General features: G+C 47.5%; 1 protein-coding gene and 1 pseudogene across 2 annotated transcripts in view; one reads left to right on the top strand and one right to left on the bottom strand.

The window, feature by feature from the left end:
* LOC107183733 overlaps positions 1-4,127 on the bottom strand; it is a 13,728-nt pseudogene extending 9,601 nt beyond the window's left edge.
* The window catches only part of PRKCH (protein kinase C eta), a 226,610-nt gene that overhangs the window by 145,079 nt on the left and 69,875 nt on the right, over positions 1-11,656 (top strand). The window lies entirely within an intron of this gene.

Here is an 11,656-nt window from a genome sequence, read left to right as displayed (position 1 = left end):
GTGGCTGTCTGCAGGAGGGGGGGTTAGGGTGCTCCCTGGGGGCTGTCTGCAGGAGGGGGAGTTGGGGGTGCTCCCTGGTGGCTGTCGGAAAGAGGGGGAGTTGGGGGTGCTCCCTGGTGGCTGTCTGCAGGAGGAGGAGCTGGGGGAAGAGGACTAGGAAGGATCTTGAACCAGTCAGCTGTTGGACCTGCTTGCTCCAAGGCAGGGGTCATGGGAGGGAGTGAAGTCAAGGAAACACTAAGGAGGTGAAATTGAGAGGAAAGGCCAGAGTTCCAGCCAGTTGGGAGAAGAGAATATGATGACTTCCCTTCGAAAGAAATCCAAGGATAAGATGTTTCTTGCTCAGAAACGGGGTTCAGATGGGAGATTAGATTTTGTTGTCATCAGTGTCCTCTTGGTAGAAGCTACAATTTAAAATAGTTCAGTAGGTGTTAATAGATGGAGAAGAGAGGAGAGCTGGAAAGGGAATTCTAAGTAAGAGTGGAGAAAGGTGGAAAGGAGTCCGCACGAAGAATCAGAAGGAAGTGATTTCACCGGAGGAGGAAGGAAGTGGCCAGATGAGGTCAGTTCACAAAAGACTCAAAGCACCCACTGGATGTGGGGTGAGGTTTCCCCACATCTGAACTCCATGTAGCCAACTGAAGCTTCTCTATGAAGCTAACACAATGCCCTCTCTTCTGGGCAAACGTTCCATCCATTTCTGATCACTTGGCCCCTCGTCCGATTAGACTTGCCTCTTGACTCTGGTCCCCCTCCCGCTGTAGCAGGGTCTGCATCTTCCTTCCTCAGTGGACAGTGGAGATCAGTGTTTCACCCACATTGCAGAAAGGCTTTGGGAAGAGGTTGTGGGGAGTCATTTGCTTGAACACATCTTGTTCCCCAGCCAGAGAGAGGATCCAAGGAGAGCATGTTGAGGCCTCATTGGAAGAACCAAGTTTAAAATAGCACGCGGAACGCACCTTCTAACAGACTTCAGGGAGCACTGGGCACCGGGGGCGGAGGAAGGAACAGGCTCTTGGCCTGTGGATTCCCAGGCATCGTCTTGAGGCAGATGCGGGATATTCTTGGCCAATTCACTACTTGTCTAACTGGGCAGATGTTTAATCAGACAAATGCAGGGTCTCTTCCCTTGAGGCAGAAAGATCTCAGTCATCCACAGATCCGAGGAAGAGATGAAATCTTGGCTGCTTTGAGAGGTTGCAAAGTTAGGAACCTCTGTTATGTAAAAATGACCTAAGTAAATGCCATTTCTACTCTTTATTCTATAGCCTCATACAAACTAAATCCATAAATATCGTCAACAGACCTGTTGCCATTTGGTGCTTAGACCAAAATCTTTATAAAAAGAATTGCTCTATGTGAAATAATGATTTAAAGGAATCCTATAGTGCATACTTTTAAGTAAGTAAACATTTTTTTTTTTTAAAAAAGTAAATAATCACCTAAGCTACCTTGACTGTGAATCTAAACTCAGAATTTAGATTTGGGAACGTAATTCAGAATAAAACACCGTGTTCAATTAGTAGTAATCTACTCTGAGATGATTATTGTTCCAGACTGAATTATCTTTAAATTATATTTAATAACTAGACTATTAATACCATGTCCCCTCATTTCCATTCCTTGATTAGAAGTGCAGCTAATTGTAGGACTGCATAGAAATGGCATTGAGAACAGTATGTAACTGTTTTTAAAAAATCATGGTTTTGATGACTAAGTACATCAGGAAATAGGTAGTATAAGTAAAAAAGGAAGGATATATTTGTCTATTTTCTCTTTCTTTAAACATGCTATCGTGTGTTAAGTAAAAATAGGATGTAAGGGGAAAATAAATTTTAGTTAAAACCATTTTGCCCTGAAATCTCCAGTTCTCTGGATGCTAAAAGCCATAAATATTTTTGTTTCTTCTTGCATTTGGGTTTCTGTCTCTGAGGGCCAAGGTTATAGGCCATTGTATTTGGTATTTTTCCTCAATTTTTCATGTATTTACTTTACAATTACATTTGAACCGTAAAAGAGAAAACCCAAAATTTTATAAATAAAGGGACCCAAAGTGGCATCAAGCAGACCCGCTTCTTTTCTTCTAAACACTCCAATGCCAATTTATGTTTTTAAAGGGTTCTGTGTAATTCTATGATTGCTTTGCCTTTTGTTTGTACAATTGTCCAACCCTTGAAAATTACCTAAGTTGTAAAGATGTTCCCTCCCTCCCATCCGGGGGTAATTAAAAATCCTGAAGAGGCCAATTCAACAGGGCCTTTAACGTATTAGAAACAAAAAGCAAAAAGATGAAAACAAAACAAATTGATGAAGATATGTGGCCAGTGTCTCTCAGGAGTGGGGCCCTGGCTGCTACCTGGGGTCATGAAAGGCAGAGCCCCCAGCATGCAGTACAGTAGCGGGGGGATCTCACAGCCACGTCTTGCTTGCTCTAGCACGTCCGTGTCCAGCCTAGGTGTCGTGGCCCTCCTCCGCTGCTCGGCTGTGTGCGCCTGGTTTTCCAAGTCTCCTCTGTCATAGCTATCTGCCCACTCCATTTTCCATGACAGGTTTTCAATCTCAGCCTCCAGTTCAGCCTGCTGCTATTCAAACAGCTTCTTCCTGGGCCCAGACTCCATGTAGTATGCACATGGGTATGTGTACTGCAGGTTGTATCGACACTTGGCCAAGAGCTTGGCAGGGTTCTGAAGGTACTGCCCACCAATCTATGTCCCCAGATCATTCATGACCCTCTCCTGGGTCTTCTCATGAATCCCCTGGTATGTCTTTGCTTCCAGCTGCAAGCTCTTGGTGTGGTTTGCCCACCTTTCAAAGTAGAACAAGTATTTCTTGAGGGCCTCCCTGGCTGGGCCTGCTGGCTCTGGTTGACGATGTTGGGGTTCTCCTTATACCTACTGCACTCAGAGTCCTCACTGCCGTGGGCCTTCCGGTCTCCTAGACACATCCAGCAGAAGCTGTATGGACACTTGGAGCATTGCTCGTGATTGCAGCCTCTGTTCTTCTCAATGCAGATGTTGCACTTGGGACCGTCCTTAGTGTGAGCACTAATGTAGTTGGCTGTTTCAGAGCCATCGGCACACTTCCGGAGCCATTTCCAGATTGTGGCACAGTCTGTGGGGGCGGGATACATCTGGCGACACTTGAAACAGAAGACCTTGTTGCACCGATCACACTGGACTTGGCGAGCTCTGGGCTCTGACACCTGGATGAGCTTGGGGCAGTCTGCACCAGGGCACAGCTGGAGCTGGCAATGACTGTCCACATAGTCCCTGAAGAGGTAGCACCTGTATTTGTCTCTTAGCTCTTCATTGGGCAATAATGGAAACAAAGAGTCCTCTGGTGTCCAAAGTGGGCAGTCCTGAGCCATGCAAGAGACTCCCGCACCCACCCCATCTTTGACAAGTACAGAGCAGTGCTGCTCCCAGCAGCTGCAGCAAAACTGATGCTAGCAGGCCAGCAAGAGTATGTTTTCCCTCCACACAAACTGCATACACATTGCACAGTGGTGAGGGGATGGGCTGTGGGGATATGTTTCGATGGATCAAGCTGAACTTGAGCCTCAACAAACAGCTGAGCCAAATTAGACTTGTATCTGTCCATTATCTCTTCAACTTGCAAGTAGAAATAACCAATAGAAATTTAGCAACTGAATGAGACACCTTTAGGACAGCCAAGCTGGTCATATGCTCATTGAGAGCATCCTCAGGCCCCCTGTAGGTCAAGCAGATGAACTTGTACTCCCTCAGGATCAAAGGCATCGGCCCCTGCTGCTCCACATTGCTGGCTACTCCCACAATAGCCCTCTATGTCCCCAGGGTTCTCGCCCTCTTCCTCTTCTTTGCAATTTGGGTCACAGTCCTCTTCATTACTGTCAGACCCCTGGCTATTCATGTCCACAGACATCTTAGCATCCAGCCAAGTTGCAAATCAGAAAAGCAGGATTTTTCCCCCTCCCCCTAAACCTTACCACCTTCTCAACTGCGTTAGTGTTTTTATCTTCTGTAATCCTTGAAGATCTTTCAGGAAGATGTTACCCAAATATTCTGTCATATAATTTACATCAGGAGACGCCGCCCCATGGCTGCTGAGCCTGGGCGGGCCAGACTGGGTTGTGCCAGGCCAGAGGGATCTCCCTGCTCCACTTCTTGAATTCTTCCACAAACTATTTCAACTATGGGCAAGGCACTTCAGCTGTTTGCACTTTAGTCTCATAAAACATGTGGATGGAAGGAATCCATGCAGTTTGTTCCAGGCTTTCATACCATTCTGATTTCAATTGTCCCAGGAAACAAAAATCACCTCCTTCCATGTTAGTTCCAAAAGCGTTTATGAACCCTCACCAGGCACTATGCTCGGTGGCATCTGGGCTCTGCCTGCGAAGGTCTCAGGTCCTCCATGGAAAACAAGATCAAGTGCACAAGCCAGTGTGGCCGGCACAGAGATACCGGGCGAGGTGTGTGTGGACCAGGGACATCAGAGGGGCTCTGCCAGGAAGGGAAGACTTCACCGTGTCCCTGATTATAGGTTTGCTGCTTATTTATGCATTAAGAACATCCTGCCCCAGATGCTTCACAGTGCATTGAACTGCAAGTTAGATCACCTCATAGTTTCCCTAGTCTGATGTATATGCCAGGAAGCTTTGTTGAGTTTCATGGCCACCATCTAGCCATCATGGCTCAGTGGTTGAGTGTCAACCCATGAACCAGGAAGTTATGGTTCGAATCCCAGTCAGGACACATGCCCCAGTTGTAGGCTTGACACCCATTAGGGGATATGCAGGAGGCAGCCAATCAATGGCTATATATATATATTTAAAAAAAGATATGGCCACAATGCATCCAGTTTATGAGGACAATACTTAGTCTCTGAAAAGAGAGCCATGTGTTCCTCCAGGTTTGCAATGCAAGTCCCTAAGGGCTCCTTCTACTGGAGACATATTGCCCCTCTCTGAGCTAAGGCAGGATGGATCATGCCCAGGGGCTGATGGAGGGGTTGCTGGTGATTGAATTAACTTCTGCTATCTTCTGGGCTGTGCAAAATAAGTCAAAAAATAAAAGGTAGGTGTTAGATTCTCTCTCATTGTTTCTGCCTTGAAGCCTTTGTAATCGTTCTTAAGGTGGTTAAATTCCAGTTGTCTCTGGTTCAGGCATGATGCAATGCGATTTCCTCACAAGGGTGCTTTTCCACCCTGACCTCTTTGACGTCAGTAACGGTTTCCTGTTTATTTGAACTCCCTATTCACCCTGTAGCTGACTTCCTCGGAGAGTAATCACAATGCAAGGGCACTTATAAGAAATGCAGCACAGTGCCATTACTGAGGTGTCCTTCTTGTCCATAGCAGTCAATGGCACTTCACAGCTTTTGATACAGGGTTAGTTCATTTACAAAGAATTCCAAAACAATTCTTAGAACGCGGGTAGATGAGTGTAGATGTGGCTCCCAGGTTGACGTTGCTTTAAAGCAATAATTAGTCATTAACTTTTACTGCTGTTTCTAGTCTTTGAATCATTTCCAAAAGATAAGCTGCATCTTCACTGTAATACATCTTTAAATGAGAGTTATATTTGTCGATTGTAGGGATTATGGATTCTTTCTGTAAACAGAAAAGTCTTTCTCATTCTGTTGATAAAAGTGAACCAACTTTATAGAGGAGAATAGCTACTACAAAGAGTCTCACTATGAAGTGCTTGTGGGCAGCACAAGCTTTGCAATAATGATAACGAGTATGCGTATGAACTCTTGAAATAGAGAATATGAATTACAATCTGATCTCAGAAAATTAGAAAACTTTCTGGAACTGAAACTTGGTTAATGTATTTTCGTTATAAAATCTAGTTTTGTAACCCTCTGCTTAGCTCTCACTTCCCAGAAGGAAAGTCCTCCTCACTAGGTCAAGGTCATGACCAAGTGTTACAAGGAAATGCTCCTTCGCCCCAGCCCCTGGCCTAGGCATCCCCCTGGTATTTTGAACCCTGTAGATTCCTGTCTCACACTGAATTGGCGGGGGTGCCGCAGCTGCTGTTCCTGCTGTCATTTTATTCCTCTTTACTTGCCCATCAGGGAGCTCCCTGAGCGAGGCACCATCCCAGCCTCAAGGTTGTGGGCAGCTCACTGCTGTGTGGGCTGCAGCCCTCCCAAGGGCCCAGAGTCCCAGGAGCAGGTGGCCGTGGCAGCTGAAGGGACAGTGGAGGTGGAAATGATGAAGAAGAAGGTGGTAATAATAATTGCTAGCATTTATGGAGCACTCTCTGTATGCCAGGCACTGTTTGAGACTCTAGGCTTAAGTCATTTCATCCTCATACACCTGTCCGTCATCTTATTATCCCCATTTTGCAAATGGGAGTTTTGAGAGAGAGAAAATAACTACAGCTCAGCGGGAGCTGCTTTCACATCTCAGGCATCCTGGCTCCGGAGCGCAGCCCTCGCCACTGGGCTGAGCTGCCTCTTCTAACACCAGGACTCGGGCGCTGGGCACAAGGTCTCCTGGAGGTAGCTTTAGTCCCTGTGTGTGATGTAGAAATGACAATGGCTTCTGTTTGCTGAGATTCTCTTCTGGGCCCCGTGCTGTGCGAGGCGCTTTGCTTCTGGTTTAATCCTCTCACCATCTCCGTGATATGTTATTACCTCCAATTTATAAATAAGGAAACCTCCTGCCCCTTAATAATTGGTGTGTGTTGCAGTTAAAATTCTCCTGGTAGCAAGTAACAGAAAGCAACTTCACTGGAGTCATGCCATGAAGGGAGAGCTGACAATAATGACTGAAGGATAAAGGGGATGTCTCCTGGAACACAAGGGCAGAAATTGGCCGGTTCTCTCCAGGTATCTGAAATGCGAAGACATAGGGAATCCAGGTTTTCCTTCTTGGCTCACTCCTGCTGCCCGGTTGCTTGTCTCTGCCTCACTCTGTGTTTCTTCTTCATTCTCCTCGTCCATCTGTTCATTCGTTCATCAGGATTTCACCACTCTGATATACATACGCAGACATCTCACATGCTCACACTACAAAGGCAGCCTGGGCTCCAATTCATGTTTCCTCATTTTCTGCCTAAACTAAAACATCTCTGTTCCAACTTTCTGGGAAAGGGACTGTGGGAAAGCCCAGCTTGGTCCAATTAGCCGTTTGCAGGGATCAGTGAGCTGAACAGTCACCTCCAGAGGTGTCTACCACAGTGACCTGAGGCGAGCTCCTCTCTGGCTCCTGCTCACTTGCTGGTCACCCTCCTGAGGCAATGTCACCCTGTCTCTGGTACCATCGTAACACATCACTTTCATCCACCCACCAGTTAGTCTCGAACTTTTCTTCATGCCAGTGCCCATCAGTTTGGCCTCTTAAGCAGCCATCCTTCTGGCGTTAGGAGTGCACACTGCTTATCCTGACAGCCACTATCAGTTCAGGGGATATTTTTATCCCCTTTGGCCTGGCAAATGAACAGTCCTGCCCTGATAACAGCCGGGGCAGACAGCCCAGGCTGCAGAAGGTTAATGGAGCCAGGCAGGCGATGACAGGAGTTCCATTATTAACTGGGCACCAGCTACTTGGCTTCCTGTAACTCACACCAGCAGGGCAAGGGATCAAGGGATGTCTGAGTTGCTTTTATTCCCCCAGGTGTTCTTCACCTGTCTTAATGACTTGCTTTCGTGGTTGGTTGAATCAGGGACAGAAGAGAGGGAGGGACAGACCAAGGGTGGGGCCACCTGGCTTTAGAACTAAGGTGAAGCCAGTCTCCAGGACCTTAGGTTCCTACCAGGCAGGGGAGGGCCAAACTGACTTTAGAGCGGCCGGAGGCCTCAGGGAAACTGAGCAGATGTCCAGGCCCAGATTCTGGGAAAGGAACTTTGGAAACACTGAGATGGCTGTCTACACAGGCTTAGCTATCTGCACAGATTCAATGCAGAAGCAGCCGCCTTTGCTATGGCTGCCCAGTGTGGGATTTGGGAGTTCTTCCCTGCCCCAGAAGTGAGTCATGACAGTCTTAACCCACACTGCCCTGCCTCCCTCCCCGGAGGGAGCCCAGAAGGCTTCTTGCAGTTGCTTCCCAGTTGGGTTTGTGGAGCACGACCTAGTGTGGGTCAGGTACTCAGTGAGACCCGCTCCTGAACAGCACAGGGAGGGAGTGGAGCTGGAGGTGGGGTTATGCTCCTCTCGGGACTCCACACGCAGGCCTCTGCCTCCTAAGGGGCTGGTGCCACCTGGGAAAGGTTTCCTTCAGGCCCCTGGAGCTCATATGGAGGAGGAACATGCAGCTGGAGTGACTTTTTTTTTAGGTTTTGAAAAATATATCTTTATTAATTTCAGAGAGGAAGAGAGAAGGAGGGAGAGATAGAAACATCCATGATGAGAATCATTGATCAGCTGCCTCCTGCATGCTCCCTACTGGGTATTGAGCCCAAAACCCGGGCATGTGCCCTTGACCGGAATCGAACCTGGGACCCTTCAATCCATAGGCCACTGAGCCAAACACTATCCACTGAGCCAAACCGGCTAGGGCCGGAGTGACTTGTTTTTGTAGTTGATGCTGTTTTATTTCATGTGGCAGGGAGGTGGGTTCTAACACCTACTGGAGTCCTTTCCAAGCCAAACCCCATAGCTGTCACCTGTTTTAGCTCAGACACCAGGCCTGTAATTATGGTAGAGACCAATAGCTGAGTGACCGTATGTTCATAGGACTGAGTCCTGCAGTTCTCAGCTGTGGAGACCTGGAGAGGGGGTGACTAGAAGCAGCCTAACCAGCCTTTTGCTTTTTCTACCAACACTTGATTACGAAAGGAGCCGTATGTGGTACAGGGATGCCCCAGGCCCACAGCCTCAGCCCTGGGAGACCTCTCCCTTTGCAGTCACGACATCCTGACTCACACCTGACACTACTTTACCTGTTCATTCACCGAGATCCCTGCCCCCTCCATCCACGCTCCAGCCTAACTTGTGCTTCCTCATCCTTCAAGCTGGAGACTTGGCTCCTCTTAGCAGCCTTCCCTAAGTCCCACCCCTGGCTGCTCAGCTGTCCCTTCTATGTCCAGGTAACACCCTATGCCCCCTGTACTTAGCACCCTGCGGTGTGTGCTCTGTCTACATGTCTGTGAGCTTCCTGAGAGGTGTGGGATCTCATTCCTTTTACAACCCTTGGTTCCCACCCGGGGCCTGGCAGAGTGAATGCTTAGAAAATGTCCCTTCTTGTTGAGAACCTCAAAGGAAGCATAAAGGATCTCTGAAAGCCTCCAGTAAGCCTGCAGACCAGAGATCAGACCCTGGCTCCCAGCGGAGGCTGGGAACAAGCCAGAGCCAGTTCGGTCTCTCTCTGCTTGTCGTTCCAACAAGCCTGGCGTTGTGTGTGGACAGAGGGGGCAGGGATCACAGTGAATTCAGGCATCAGAAAGACAGCTGAGGGAGAAGGTGGTCAATAGTGGCCCCGGTAGTGGGCAGCAAGGGAGTGAAGGCCCCTCAGTCTGTATCTGCTCTCCGACGGCCCCTGCCCAGTCACTGCTCTCGAAGACCACCTCGAACTACCCCTTCAATGGCCCAGTTTTCATCCTTCAAATGAAAATTAGAAAACCATGGAGGAAGTCCACGTGGCTTTGGTTTGTTTTTAATTGTAAAAGTAATTCACACTTAACATAGAATCTTTAGAGATACTGAAAAGAATAAGAAGGAGAAAATGTCATCCCACATCCCATAACTGAGAGCTGACTTCTGTCACTATCTAGACATCCTTTCTGTGCACATCTGTATCTTTGACTATAACTGAAATCATATTTATGATCTTTTTTTTTTTACTGAAAACATCTTCATCATCACAGTCACCGCACAACAGCCACTACTATTTGTTGCACGCTTTCTAGAAGCCTCACCTGAGGATATGCTTAATGACATTTTATTTCTTTTAAATATATTTTAATTGATTCCAGAGAGAAGAAGGGAAAGGGAAAGTTAGAAACATCAATGATGAGAAAGAATCATCGATCAGCTGCCTCCTGCAAACCCCCTACTGGGGCTGAAGTTCGAAACCTGGGCATGTGCCCTGACCCAGAATCGAACCATGACCTCCTGGTTCATGGGCTCGTCCTCAACCACTGAGCCACACTGGCTGGGCAATGACATTATATTTCTGATAACGGCCCCTATCTCACTTCACTCATCACCATTGCCACCACCCATTGATGAATGGGCCTTCTTTGCAAAAGGCTGGGGATTTTGGCTATTTATCTCCTCTGCACAAGAAATGTCAGAGAAATTGCTGCCAGATTTTAATTGCCTCTGTAGCAGACGTTTTAAGTAAGACAAAGGGTTTAAATAAACAAGGGTTGCCACACAGCAAAAACATTTGGCTAGGTGATAAACATGTTTTTATTTCTCTACCTTGTGACATTATCTTAAGTCTGTGAGAGGATGGACCATTACTTTTCGTTAAATATTATATCTCAGCTGGCTTGTTTCCACTTCCTGCTTACTTAGAGTTCCATGTAGCCTGCGGGGCTGAGTTGTATCCACTGTTCTAGGTGGCGCCAGACAGGAGGTGAGAAATGAGACTGAAGGGAAAGAAGCCCGATGTTCACAGTTCTAAAGCGTATGACCTCCTTGCTGTGCATCACCTCCACCCCCCCACCCCAACCCCATTATCTGAGAACCTGCCTATAGGGCTGGGAGCGGAGCCTGAGAAAGATGAGATGAGCAGGATTGGAAGACAGTATTTCCTTCCCCCAGATCTGGAGTTTAGACCAGGGTCTAGCTTTTCAAACTTGAGATAGGAGAATGATTGGGGGGGGCGGGTGCCTGCTGCCCTAGCAATTCCAGGCCAGTACAGACTTCCAGAATAGCCACTTACCTACTGACCCCATTCCAGTAATCAGGTATTTCTGGTTATTGGAATTCACATGACTGCCAGTAACAGCCACGAAAGAACTGAACAGGCTGGTTAGCAAAAATGTCATAGGGGCCCAGCTGGTGTGGCTCCATGGTTGAGCATTGGCCTATGAACCAGGAGATCAGGGTTCAAGATTCCCCGCCCGTCAGGGCACATGCCTGGGTTGCAGGCTCAATCCGTAGTGGGGGGGCGTGCAGGAAGCAGCCGATCAATGATTTTCTTGCATCATGGATGTTTCTCTCTCTCCCTCTCCCTTCCTCTCTGAAATCAATAAAAATGTATTTTTAAAAAATGGCATAAGGATGGTTCAGGGCCACTCATCTTCGCCCCCACCTTGGCCACCCCTCCAAAGGAACACAACATCAGCATAACAACTGCCAGTGTGGATGCAGCTCTCAGATGAGTCTCAATCGGACACTTACCCTCCACCCCATCGCTAACCCGCTCATCCCACCTGAGTCCTTCCCAGGCAACAAACATGGAATACCATTGCACTCGCAATCTCATCCCACCCAACTCTGCCTCTCACTCCTTGTCAATCACACCCAAATGAAGGCCCTTCGCTTAGTCAGACGGCTTGCTGTATTTAGTTGTCTGTTGGCTTATACTGGCCAACCTTAAGAATTGTTGTGTTTTTCAATGGAATACTATGCTGCTGTAAAAAAGAAGGAATTCTTACCATTTGCAACAGCATGGATAGAACTGGAGAGCATTATGCTAAGTGAAATAAGCCAGGCAATGAAAGAAAAATACCACATGATCTCACTCATTTACGGGTAATAAGACCATTATAAACT

Source organism: Myotis davidii, unplaced genomic scaffold, assembly GCF_000327345.1.
Source record: "Myotis davidii unplaced genomic scaffold, ASM32734v1 scaffold281, whole genome shotgun sequence".
NCBI classification, from domain to species: Eukaryota; Metazoa; Chordata; class Mammalia; order Chiroptera; family Vespertilionidae; genus Myotis; species Myotis davidii.
Note: the sequence above shows the minus strand (reverse complement) of the source record. Positions and strands in the feature narration are given on the sequence as shown.